At 36.1% G+C, this 14,584-nt stretch overlaps 1 long non-coding RNA gene across 1 annotated transcript; it reads left to right on the plus strand.

Annotated features, from left to right (window-relative positions):
• The first annotated feature begins 2,411 nt into the window (after positions 1-2,411).
• LOC143855442 (uncharacterized) lies at positions 2,412-13,053 on the plus strand. The gene is made up of 2 exons (XR_013237880.1): positions 2,412-2,805; positions 10,718-13,053. It is a non-coding gene; the product is annotated as an uncharacterized LOC143855442 (long non-coding RNA).
• Positions 13,054-14,584: the final 1,531 nt, after the last annotated feature.

Raw genomic sequence — 14,584 nt, forward strand, 5'->3', positions numbered from 1 at the left:
TTTGATTTCGCTATGTTGGGTCTACATTATTTGAGAATTTGATATTTTAGTTATGGAATTCTAAGTTTATTTCTGTTATTACTTTGTAGCCTTCTATGCTTGTAGGATTTATCTTGTAGGTGTACGGCGCTGCCACGTCTTACGCCCGGGGTGGGGTTTGGGTCGTGACAGTAGAAATGATAGGTAAAGAGATGGAAATATCATTCCCCAACAGCTGGTTGATAGTTTGCATTGATAGATATAAGTTTTTTTTTAATATAATCGTTACAATTTAAAAAGATCAGCTAACTATGCAAATTTTAATTTTTTTTCTTTTTGAACGATATTGATTTTTCTTATATGATTCCCAACCAATATAGCTTTTACCCATGACACCAACGGTTGGGATCATACCACATGGCTTTGGGTATTGACAACTCAATGGTTCCAGATCTCGAACTGATATGCAAAAATGTACTAATGATTTTTCTTATATCATTCCCAATCAATATAGCTTTTACCCATGACACCAACGGTTAGGATCATACCACATGGCTTTGGGTATCGACAACTCAATGGTTCCAGATCTCGAACTGATATGCAAAAATGTACTAAAGTCAGATAAGAAATAAAAAAAGCACAGTGATAAATCGACTCCCAAATATCTTATATCAACCCCCATGTGTCTTTCTCTCTCCTCTTTCTCTCTCTAACCCAGAGGAGAGAGAAAAACACATGGGGAGTCAATTTAAGATATATGGGGTCGATTTAAAAAGGGAAATGTTATCAGCACTATTGTATTTTGATGAGGGACTCCTCACTTTATTAAAAGTACAGTACGGTTTGGAGATCCCGCACAATAAGATGATCCAAACCATCCATTAGACGGGCCACAGCCTAAATAGGTTGTGTCCCAAAAATCATTTCCATAGTTGATCTTAATCCTCCGATCTGAATGTTGGAGGGTTGATCCTAACCCTCTATAGATACGAGGGTTAGGATCAATCTATGGAAGTACTTTTTGGGACACAACCTATTTAGGCTGTAGCCTATCTAATAAACGGTTTGGATCATCCTATGGTGTGGGCCATACGGTACTTTTAATAAAGTGAGGAGTACCCTCATCAAAATACAGTAGTGCTGATAACATTTCCCTGTAAAAAAGCTAACAATTCAAGATTGGGGGTGTAAATGAGCGGAGCTTGGGGGCCAAGCTCGGGTCGGCTTGGCTCGGCTCGGGCTCGAACTAGGCTTGAGCTCGGCTCGGCCAAGCTCACAAGCCTTATCGAGCTCGTTAACAGGGGCGAATTGGGCTTTTTTTTTACCTGTGCTGTACAAGTTTATCAAGGAATTATGGGGGTGGCAAAACCAACTCATCAATATATGTTGAAGTATGTCATAATCTTACACCAAATCAAATACTAAGCGGAAAGGAACATAATAATCCCTTGCTTATTTGTTTTGGAGGAACGCTAGCGTCAAGCGGGTAAACACCTGCTTGAACGTACTCGGGGCTCTATTGACCATGAATCGCCTTGTTGGCACTCCCTTCTTTCAATACGATTAATAAACGGCATAATAATCGGTAAAAATAGTCGGTCACGCTGGCATTACCGTGTTTCTTGTTAAAGCGGTATTCTTGACGGCACGCATGTATCACGTCTCAGTTTGTTGGGGGTTATTTTAGTCAACAAAAACACCATCAAACGAGATTATATATTGTTGCTGGCCCCACATAGTTTGGGTGATCTAAACCGTTCATTTGTTGGGCCTTCATGTAGATAGGATGTCCCCAAAAAATCTTCTCCAAACAGTGCATCTTAGCCAATCAAAAGTTGGTTGTTTTGGAATACCGATTAGGTGGATCGGATCGCGCAAAGCAATGACTAGGAGGATCAGACCGTGATCAATGAATCGACATCCCATATGGTCGATCATTCAAGGCTATAAGAAAAGTGTTACTTGAAAAACTGGTTGTCCAAGATCATTAGGAGTTTGAGGAGGCTTCATGATCCAAAACTATTGCCTATTTTATAAGAAAGGGACCAACTTGAGGTTGTTATTATTATTATTATTACTATTATTATTGGTATTTTAGTTGGTATTTTTGAAACATATAGCCCACAGTTGACATTTGAAAGGCTATAGTTAGAGTGGAAAAAAATTTCAATGAAACCTGCCTTTAAATATGCTAGCTATACTTTCCCGGCCACAACGTAATCAATGAAATTGCCCAACGAATAATGCTTTGTACAAAGAATGGAGACCATTTTTGTAGATCTTCAAATTGGATAGGGACAGTACGTGCTTCTATAACGTCACAATACTTCTTTGGAATACGTGTCCAATTCATAGTCAATTCAGGGCCCTACTGTTGGGTATATAATATAACCCATGTATGTTCTAATATAAGCCCAATAAGATAATGGACCGGTGTAGTGGGCCTATTTGGGCTAGAGCCCACTAACATATTAAAACCCTAATGTATCTCTATATATAGGGGCTGGAGGCAACAAACTTGGTATTCCAAATTAGATACCTTGGGTGTAATGCTTCAAGCAACCTCTTGCTTGACCTAATTACTCTAACAATCTTGAAGCATTATAGAAAAACCCTAGTTTTGGTCGTCTCCATCATTACCCTTGAATCAATTTGGGCGTGGGTTTCTTCCAACACAAAATCTATTTGGGCGTGTTCGTTAATTCCGATCGTTGGGCGTCTGATCTCTTCCGCTGTTGGAACCCTAGAATACGTTTTTGGGCGTGGAATACTTTTCTCTCTAAAACTTCAAGAACCCAACAAATCGAGGAGCATTCAACCAAACTGGTGAGATCTAATTCACTTAGAAGTTATTTAATATTTTGTGTGAATTTTTTGGTCGTCAAATTATGACCCTCTATTCTGTAATCGGTGTCCGTTTGGGTACCGATACATGTTCGTTCAATCGTTTTGATCTTAAACGGTTCAGCCATGATTTGGCTCCATGCTGATTTGGATGGCGGTAGTTTATTCTCTACCTCTGTTGTATTGTGACACCCCCATTTTTTGTTCACTTGTTGCTGGTTGTCTTGGTTCTCGGCCATGACTGGCGAGGGAAATCCAACCTAATTAGACTTGGATGTCCTACGAGTTGGTAACGGTGAACATGATCGGCAGGTGGCTATTTCAGAATAAATATATAAAAAAGGGCTTTCTTGCTACCGTCTGGATCGTCCTGTGACGAAGGAGAACCTCACAGCCAGTTTAAGGCCATATGATGGTGGCGATTTTCCGGCAAAGCTATTGTGGCCCGAGTGCTATGCAGCTGGACTTCAAGGAATGGAATTATTCCTAAGGTTGAAGACACATACACCCAATCTATGGTGTATGTTTTCACCTTGAAAAGGGGTAAAAGTTTATGGTACCTACGCATGATAAGACTAAAGAGTCACTTTAAAAGTATAATTCCTATTAAATTCCATACACCCCTTGGTTGTTATTGACAACCATAAAGGAAAAACAAAAGGCACGGTTCTTGTAACAGTAACGTGTTGGAATTATCTTTTTTTATTTGCTTGTTTAGAAAAGCAACACATAGCCAAATTGATATTTCCACCCAATCCAATGAAATCCCCTGTCTGATAAAGGCATTATTGCAATCGACTGTTAAAAGGTGCTAGTGAGACTGGATGATCTCAAACGATTAATTCGAATCGAATATGAGAATCGAGCCAGGAATAATTTGGAGATGGTTAGACAGCAACAATCTGCTGCTAACGCGGTATCAAATCCCAAGAAATTTTCCAAAATTGTAGCACTTGCCATTCTTTTTCTGAAAGATAGTCTTTTTGGCTTCCAACTTGGGATTGTGACTTTTAGGTGAGTTGGATTTTTTAGAAAATGAGATTATTAGTCAGGATAGTTCACCGCTAATTGATCATAAGTTGTTACACAACCGATTGGGACATGTAAACTATCAGAAAATGATCCAACTTACTAACACTCATAAGATACCATTACATATGTCAATTAAATTTGACAAGTGTGACAGTTAGGAGTGATAGAGAAGGAGAAGATACACATTGACAGGGTTCAACGAATTCTGTGCCTCTCAGGGCGTAATCCTTGAAACCACTGCTCCTCACTCACCTCAATCAAATGGCATAGCTGAGTGTAAGAACATGACGTTAACTTAAGTGTTAAACTCCATGTTAATGACAGCTGGCATGCGTAGTTGCATTTGGGGAGAGGCAGCTTTGACTGCAAATCACATCCTAAAACTCTAAATGCTCCTCCATGTGATAGAGTACCCAAGAATTTTGGTGAGGACTTTGTGACCTATCATTTAGAGAATGATCCATCATCCTATAAGGAAGCGATGAGATCTATGAACTCTATATTGTGGGCAGAAGCCATTCATGATGAAATGAGCTCTCTGTTATAAAATCTAACTTGATAGCTAGTCGATTGGTCAAATGGGGCTAAGACTATGGGCTGTAAGTCGATATTTGTATGTGATTATACAAAGTTTGTTATGGTCTTAGTCAAGCACCTAAATTGTGACATCAGAAATTTGACAAAGTAGTAAAGAGCTTTCAGTTTCTGACAAATTACTCAGATAAATGCCTTTACTATCGTTTTGTGTCGAATAAGGTCATGATTATTTGCTTGTATGTAGATGTTGATTCTTGTTTCCAATCTCTCTCTGTGATGAATAATGTGCAACTAACCTTGGGTAAAGAATTCGACATGAAAAGACCTTGGTGTTGTTAACACCATTCTTTGTATGAAAGTAAGTTTTTGAAAGGCAAGGAATCACCCTTGGCTTCGCCCATTCTATGAAAAACTATTTTCCTTTTGAGGATGCAGTGAGTGCAAACCGATTGAGACACCATTTTAATTATACCAAGAAGCTGATCTCTAAGGAAGAGACAGTGTGAGTCATTTAGATTATTCTAAATTAATTGGTAGTCTCATTTTTGATTTGTGTTGTACTAGGCCAGACATAGCCTTTATAGTTGGCATGCTTAGTCGTTTTACTAGCAATCCTGGCCATGAGTATAGAAATGCCCTTATGAGGCTGATGAGATAGCTTTCGTGTACTCAAGAGTATGGTCAAAACTATGGTGGCCATCCACTTATTGTGGAAGAATATTATGATGAATCATGGGGATCAGAATCTGGGGACAACAAATCTACTGCTGTTGTGTGGAAGTCGAATTGGAACTTTATGCTCTAGCTTCAGTTGCAAATGAAAGTAGGGAAGATAAGGATTCTGATTATGGTTATGGACATTCCACTGACTCGGTTAAGGATTTATTCCTTACGTGTGTTCTGTGATAATCAAGCTACAATTACGATTGTGAAGAACTCACTCTTTAATGGTAAGAGGAGATATGTTAGGCTGTAACATGTCCTGCTGAATTATCTCATTGAACACGGGATTATCACTTTGATTGATGTGAGATCGAAGGATAATATGGTCGATGCTCTCGCAAAGGGACTGAACAAAGATCGAATATTCAAAACTATGGGGGAGATGGGGTTAAAGTCTGTATAGACATGACTTAACCTACATTCATATTATTTTGAATTTTTGAATCTCCCTTTTTGCCAAGATAGGCACTTGATATGTTTCGATGATGTTTACAGTTGTTGTATGTCATTCCACATTTGATGACATGTCCTTCTTGGGAAAGATTATTTCATTCCAAACTTGATGATTCAGCTTAACTCAAATATGGATAAGATGACTCTAACATTCCAAATGAAAACATGAAATGGTTCTTTGCAAAAGAAACTATTAGGTCTTGTTCTTTATTGAAACTTGACAATAATGAATGGTTCTTTGCAAAAGAAGTTGTTTATGTCTTGTTCTTTATTGAAACTTGACAGTGATGCCTATGGTGAGAGTGATACTGATACTTTTTCAGCCATTTTGGAATTGTACTAAGTTCTTCAGGTAGAACTAGATACTGTCGTGAATTATGGAATTGTACTAAGTTCTTCTTCAGGTAGAACTAGATACGTTAGTGTTTTACACAAATGATTAGATTCATTTTCATGAAATCTATATTTAGTAATTCACAGGGATTGGCGGAAAAGGAGGAGCTTGTCTTGATTTGGACTTTGATGAAGATGACTTACTTGATGAGTAAATCTTCTAAAGTCATAAAGACTATACTTTCATTTCAGTATGCATAGAGTTCATTTTCTTTTGTGGAACTTTATTTTGGATCTCGATGAGAATCATACCCTATGAATGAATTCATCTAATATCAGTGGGGTTCACTTATATGTGAAACTACCTTTTGGTTGAGTTTAGCTTGTTATATATCTAAAACTCTTGGTTTTTTCATGGAAATGATTCGTGTTTTCAGTTGGATTACAGATCTTTTATGATATAGACCATATGGTGATGTGGATGATTCAATATTTTGTTTTGAACATTACACTATCTATCTATTGGATTGTGCTATATGTAGAACATAGGAGGAGATTGTTGGGTATATAATATAACCAATGTATGTTCTAATATAAGCCCAATAAGATAATGGACCGGTGTAGTGGGCCTATTTGGGCTAGAGCCCACTAACATATTAAAATCCTAATGTATCTCTATATATAGGGGCTGGAGGCAACAAACTTGGTATTCCAAATTAGATACCTTAGGTGTAATGCTTCAAGCAACCTCTTGCTTGACCTAATTACTCTAACACCTACAACCCCTTCAATTTCAAGGCCGCTCTCTGTTTCAAAGGAATTTGATCCACCCATTCAACAGACCATTCTCATTACCAATGAGCTCTCCAAAGGGACTCTTCGTTTCCTCACTCAAAAACATAAGGCAGCTCTCTGGCATGGCTCTCTATAGTGGAGACTCTGTTAGGAACTGAGTAAAAAATAAATATATGGTAGCCGCCTGGCTCAAAAAGTTAGGAGAACGGGATCCTAGTAAATATTTCCCTTTTAATCTGCATGTGTTTTTCCAACTTTTTCTTATTAGTAAAAATGCACGTGCAATAGCGACTATAGTATCTTTTAACATAAAACTGTAAACCGTATGAAAATTAGAACAGTAATAGCAAATTATTGATATTTTTTGTTTGTGCATCATGGTGCAAGAAACACCAATATTCAACTGTGTTCTCATTTAAATTTTTTGAATATTTTCCTAAAAAACCAAGCAATCAAAATATAGATAAGAGGATTTGGCAGTTGCTTCTTAGATTTGTGTGCAATTGGGTTGAAAGGAAAGTGAAACACATCTGGATGGAATGTCATGAATTATTCAAATGGGTTGTTGATGAAGAAGAAATTAAAAGATAAAAGGGAAAGAAATAAAAAAAACCACAACAAACTCTCCACATAAGAGTTGAGCCTCTTGATGTGTAGTTATTGATTTCTTGTGTAATTATTAGATAATGGGTCTTGGTTAGAAAATTAATTGCAACAAAAGACAACCCAAGCTCTTCATATAAGAGCCGTGATGGAGTATAAAATCTACAGATTTAACTGGTTTTTCATATGGGTTTCAATTAGAAGAAAGAAAACTCTACATCAATCAAACTGGGCTCTCATTCAAGTTCCCTTTAGTAAGGTGAAAGAAACATATCTGACCTGACTTGATTATACCCAGTAAAAAAAGTACACAGAAAAAAAACATACACCAAAAAATACAAGAGCATTTACATTGTAACCCCAAAAAATAGAGTACCAAACAAACTCAGTTGAACCAACAGAAGGGGCTTTTCATGAAATAAAGCTCTGGATGAGGCTAGTTGAAATTTGAGGTTAGGAATAAAAGGAGAGTGAAACAAGAAAACCCACGTCTCCATACAAGACATTAGGTTCTGGATGAGCTTTTATGAGATAGTCAGTACCCCATTTCACAGCCTCCATGGCATGACCAAGCTCACCACTCTGTGCAATCTGTTTCCCATACTCAACTATGCTCCATGACATCATAGTGATGGTGAAGGCCATGGGTAGCCCAAATTTTACATTGTCCCCTGCATCATAGTAGTCTCCCACAAGATCAACCTGAAAATAAATAATATTACAAAACAAACCAACAAATTTTTGTAAACTAAATGAATGTAAAGAAAGATCTTCCCATTAGATAAATGAAACCACAAAAGAAACCCAAGCAATTTTTAGGAAAACAGTAGCACCGTATCTTTAGGGTTTTCTCTACACGTCTACTTACATTTTTCCTCTGGATGTAGTATAATGCGTCTAAATGCTGTAACTTAGCAAAACATCTTAATGGGTCTAGAATGAATGCAGTATAAAGAGTTTTATCATATAACTAAGAAAAAAAGAAGAAAGGGTCTAGAATGAATGCAGATATTTCTAGTAAAATTTTCTTGAGGATCTATGTACACAGCCAAGTAAAAATAAATTAAGGAAAATATTAAATTTCTTGAAGAAAAAAGCACAAAATGGTTCAGGAAATTGGAAGTAAGAAAAATATGGAAAATAAACTACAAGCATTAAAATAAAAATGTAATGTAAAAAGAGAACACAGAAAATGACTACAAGCATTAAAATAAAAATGTAATGTAAAAACGTATGTACTAGAGCATCATATGAGCTTCGTCCGTGATGATGTGAGCAGAAACAAGAGTCATGCCAAATACTGAAAGTAAGATTTTTTGCTTATCGTTTGAGGACCAATATAACTCTATCATATGGATAATTTTTTCAGAGGAAGAAAATTTAGAAAGTATACGAAGGAAATGAATTATACATTGTAGGTTGAAAATTACCTTCTAGTAGCTGATATACTAAGCATGAGAAAAGATCTCTCTGTAGATGATATTTTTTTGTATACGTTGATTATGTAGATATGCTTCTTGGTGGCTTTAGTAACACTTTTGTAGTATGCCTTGATACACCTCTCAATAGGGTTACATAGAGTTGGCCATGGGAAAACACTGGCTCCGGTAGGTATACCCCGACATGCTTAATTGTTTGACCTTGAGCTTTGTTGATTGTCATTGCAAATGTGAGCCGTACTGGAAATTATTTTCGCTTAAACCAAAATGGATTTGTTACATTCTCAGCCAGACATAGAGGTATTCTTGGTAGTAATACGTTTGTTCCTTTGTGTTGCCCGGAAGAAATTTCAGCAAGTATAACATTGGACATGTACTTAAAACACGTTAATTTTGTTCCATTGCATAGTCCAATTGGTCTAAGTTTCAAAGCAACATGATTGGAAAATATACTTTTAGCTCCAATTTGTGCGGGGGCAATCCATTTGGAGTGAGAAAGTTGAAAAATTCCTCTAGATAATAACCATTCGTATCATCTGTAGCACTATCGTAACTGTAGTATGTAACTCCATCACCTCTGCAGTTATTAATGATACATTTGTTTAAATCATCAACAAATTCATTTTTTGTAGTCAATATTCCTCTTTCTACAAGGAAATCACTACTTAATTACTCACGTATCCAAATCCGGGAAAATTATATCAATCAATGTTCTTTTATTATCTTTATTGTCTTCATATTTAATTAACATGTCAGCTGGGATCTGAACAAGATTACCAGAAATGCTCTCTTCATCGCCATTACCAATAGGCAATAGGTAATCACTGAATTCAAGATTATTTTCTGCATGCATATTTTTTTAGTGTCAAAATTTCTATTTTTCCCCATAAATATGATCTCACCAAACTTGAATAAATTGTTTCTGCTCATGTGGCCCGTGGTACAACTGGTAGAACCTGTCTGAAATTGCCTCCGAAAACAATAACTTTACCACAAAATGGTAGAGATGATTCCATAATATCTCGAAGTGTGCGATCTAATGTCTCTATTGCATATTTTTTGGACATTGGTGCTTCATCCCATATAATATTGTAGCTTCCATCTATAATTTTGCAGTACTACTTTGTTTGGTAAATTTACATACAGTATTCTCTTTACTATCAATTGGTATTTGAAATCGCGAATGTGCGGTACGACCACCCGGAATAATGGAAGCTGCAACACCGGAAGTAGCTGTTGCATAGCAATTCTATTTGACGCTCTGATTTCAGCAAGCAATGCTCTGTATAACCAGGTCCATCAATAAAAAAAAGTTCCATGCTTACCATCATTGATACATTTAATTATTATTTGAAAAGCATACTTTTGATCGACGTTCAATTTTGAAATTACATCAACATCTTCAGCAGGAGTTATAATATATTGTTCTTCGAGGATTTCTCTCATCAATGCAGCATCTGATTTAGATTCTTTCGACAACTTCGGCAAATCATAATCTGATAATTTCTTTCCCATACTTTTGAGAATGTCACTCAGTTCTTTTAACACATAATTAACCTTCATGTTGATATGAGTGTCTGGAATACTTCTTAGATCTTCAGCCATTTGAGGTAGCATTGCATCCCATAATAATCTGACTTTATTTGGTTCATAGAAAACTAAAATTGTAGCAAACAATCTTCGTAAAGACGATGGCATTGCAAAGGTTGATGCCTCAGTTAGACAACATTAGATTGGCCAAGTGGAGGTTTCAAATAGGCAAATTAAGCAAATTTTGGAGAAGACAGTGAATCCAAACCACAAAGATTGGTCCATTAGATTAGTGGATGCCTTGTGGGCTCATAGGACGACATTCAAGACTGATCTTGGTCAGTCTCCTTACCGCCTTGTGTATGGAAAAGCTTGTCACCTCCCGGTTGAATTGGAATATAAAGCTTTTTGGGCTATTAAGAAACTAAACTTTGATTTGTCTTCTGCAGGTGTTCAAAGGAGATTCCAACTTTCAGAATTGGAGGAGTTGCGCAATGAAGCATACGAGAATGCAAAGATCTATAAAGAGAAGGCAAAAGTTTTTCATGACAAACATATTTTGAGAAAATCGTTTCAAGAGGACGAAAAAGTGCTTCTCTACAATTCAAGATTGCATATCTTTCCAGGTAAGTTAAGATCCTGTTGGGATGGACCATATATGGTTAACAAAGTTTTCTCCCATGGTGCAGTCAAGGTTCTAAATCCAAGCAATGGTGAAATTTTTAAAGTTAATGGTCAACATTTAAAGCCGTTTATTGACTTGTCACAGCCGAATATTGAAGAAGTCATGGATCTCCATGAACCTTCCTATTCTAATTCTACTTAAGAAAATACGGTACGTACCCTCCTTTCTATTTTTAGTCCTCATATTTTTGTTTCTATTTTTAATACATTGAGGACAATGCATAATTCAAGTATGGGGGGTAGCTTTTAGAAACTTTCCTTTTCTAGTCTTTTCTATAAGTTAAAGTTAGAAATTTTCTTTTCGTTTTGTTTGTGGTAATTTTTCAAATTAGAAAGAACTTGGTATTCTTAAAAAGAAAGTTGTTGTCCTATTTTAGGAAAGAAAGTTAGTGGATATTTTAATTTTGAAATTTGAAAAATTAGAAAGAATACTTTCCTTTCTTAGTTTTGTTTTCTTTTGGAATCTTTCTTTTAAAAGGATTTGAATAAGAAATAGAAATAGAAACTTGCTTTTTATATGGTATGGATAAAAAAGAAAGAAATGTTGAAACAAAAGAAAGATAGAATGATTTTTAGAAAGTTTGCTTCTTGATTATAGTTTTGATTTGTAGCCTTTTTGACTTGAGCTATTAAGTGTGAAGGGTTTTTATGCCTAGTTCCTTAAAGCCAACTGGCTTGAGAGCAACTGACTGAAAACTCCATACATGGGTCAATTTGAAAGCTTAATAAATCAAAACATTGCACATAATCAAAGGTAAAACTTGAACTCATATGCATCAATGTCTATGATATATGCAAATCAAAGATTAGTCGGACACTGCTTAGTAACCTGGGTGCCTGGTGCATGCCCTGCATGTCATTCACGCCAAAAGCAGTAGAGGATTACAAAAAGTGAGTTCTATTCTTAGAAACTATGGGAAAATTGGAAAGTATGGTGGACCATATAAATTTGTAAGTTTTCTACAAAGTTTCCGAATCAAATTTCTTTTATGATACGATTACATTAGAAGCAAATTTAATGGAGAAGAGTAGGAAAAATTCAAAAGAGGATTCCTTGATTAAAATATTTTTCTAATTTTTCCAACTTGGGATAAGATGCAAAGTTTAAGTATGGGGGTATTCTTGTTCTTCTATTTTGAGTAATTTATCAAAGAAAAAGAATTAGAAATTGTTGGCTTTATTCTATAGTGAGATTTGGAAAGAAAAGTTTGCTTTTAGAATTTTGTGTGTATATTCACTGCAAACACTCACGAGACACAACTCGTCAACTAGGGTAACCTAGGGGTTTAAAGGCTTCTTGCACATGCTAAGTGCAATCGTGATTCCTACAAAAGTGAGTTAGATTTATTTTTGTTTTTGTTTTCTCTTTATTTTTAGTTTAGTTTTAGTTTTTTAGTTTTGTCTTTTCTTCTTGTTTGCTTGAGGACAAGCAAAGCTTAAGTATGGGGGAATTTGATGAGGACATTTATGTGTGAATTGTAAGTAGGAAACACTTGCATTTTTCTCATTTAAAGCGGTACTACTAAGGTATTTTGCTTGTTTTTTGTGTTTCAGGGTGATTTCTAAATTCTCACAGAAAATGGAGCTACAGAAATGAAATTCCAAAGAAAACATCAAGTGTGAGAACAAATACAAGAACACCACCTTTGTGACCCATTTGAAGGGTGTATGGGTCGGCTGTTGATGGGTTGTTATGGTTAGTGGTGGATTCCTCCATTCGGTTTACCAAATGGGCTTCATGTTCAAAACAAAATTTCAAAGTCTTTTATCCTCATTCGGTCATGCAAGGGGCCCTTCTAATGGAAATGACATTTTGGGGTGCAACTTGATGCAACCTTCCATTCTGTTGAGGTTACATGATATGCTAGTTTGTGTTTAAAGTGAAGGGGTACAACCAGCCAATGAAAATGCTATTTCCGGATGCAACTTTTGTCGCCCATTCATTAGGTGGTTTGGATTATCCTATATGAGGGGTTTAGAGGTGAAACTAATTTATTTTTATGGCTCAACAATTGGACAGTAACGATCATCCTATGTAGTTGATTTTTGGGGCCACAATTAGCTCACATTTATGGCCCATTAAATGGACATGTTTGATTAAGCGTAGAGGAGTTACATTGTGGCTTATCCATTGGACGGTTCAGATCATCCTATAGGGGTGCAATCGATTTACGGTTTGGATGATCTTATAGGAATGATTTGGGGTTGGAACATATTTATAAATTGGCCCATTAGATTGGATGGTTCAGATTATCGTATGGAAATGATTTTGGAATGCCCAACCAATCCAATTTGTATTGATGGCCATCTAATGGACGGTTAGATCATCCTATGAAGTGGGACCCATTTGGGAATTAACAATTGCATGCAATTGATTTGAACAAGAAGCCCACGTTCCACCTTGTAGGAAACAGTAGTTTCCAAGTTTTTTTTGTGTGCTAGCACATGCATACTCACGTGGGACCCACTTGGACATGGGTAAAAATATAGCATGCATGCAGCCCACGTTTTTGGATTTGTAAAAAAATACTTTGCAATTTTCTACATGCAATGGTGGGACCCACGTGTGGCTTTCTTTCATGCAAAGCAAAACAGCCCACGAATTTGGATATTTTTTGAAAGTATAATAATGCATGTACATGTGGGACCCACCCTGGTTTCTAAAGGCATGTCCACTTTCCATTTTTTTTGAAAGCACCGACCACCATTAAATTGGTAATTGGCAATTTCCGAAAAGTAGCCCACGTTTTTCTTTGGAGAAAAATAGCAATTTCCTAATTGCTATACATGCAAGTGGGACCCACTTGGACATGGGAGGAAAATTGCATGCACTCATTCCCACGTTTTGGTTTGGGTATAACAATAGTAGTTTCTAATTTACTTTGCTGCTATTATATGCAACAATGGTAGGACCCACTTACATTTGCTAAAATTCATTCCCTATTTATATGAGATTTTATATGGTTTCTAATATATGCATAATCATGCTATTTTGTTTTGTAGCAAAAGAGCACCAATTCCCACGTAAGAGTAAGATGAGCAAGAGAAAAGTCAACAAAAATTTACTAAAAGAGAATACCAAGTGGCTGAAATTATGAAGAAAGAAAAGAGGAAGTTTGCCATTACCAACAAATACTCAAAGTCACAAAATTGCCAACTACAGGTGGTGATTTCCAAAATTACTAAACATTTTCCAAAAGTTAATGTTTCTCTTGAGTGTTGAAGATAGAAAGGGAAAAAAGTATTATATTGAAGAGAAATCTACATTTCTCTCCATTCTCTCTACAATTCTCCACCATTCTCAAGCTCTCTCTCTCTCTCTCTCTCTTAGGTTTTCTTGTTCTCTTTCATGTTCTTTTTCTTTTCTACTCTCAACCAATGATCAATCATCCACCATTCAAACTCAAGGTGACATTAAAGCTTGAAGTAGGAAGATTCAACCAAAGATTGGAGGAGAAAAAGAATAAGTTCTTTTTGTTTTTTTTGTTATTTATTTTTCAAGTTCAAGTTGATGTATTTTTGTTTCAATTCAAATTAGTGGAGAGTTTATTTTTCTTTTAGTTTTATTTTCAAGTAATTATACATGGTACTCTTTCTCCCATCTATCTCTTTTATTTTTATTTTTCTTCCCT

The sequence above is a fragment of the Tasmannia lanceolata genome, unplaced genomic scaffold, assembly GCF_043159265.1.
Source record: "Tasmannia lanceolata isolate RefF3 unplaced genomic scaffold, GAP_Taslan_0.1 ptg000003l, whole genome shotgun sequence".
In the NCBI taxonomy this organism is placed as follows: domain Eukaryota; kingdom Viridiplantae; phylum Streptophyta; class Magnoliopsida; order Canellales; family Winteraceae; genus Tasmannia; species Tasmannia lanceolata.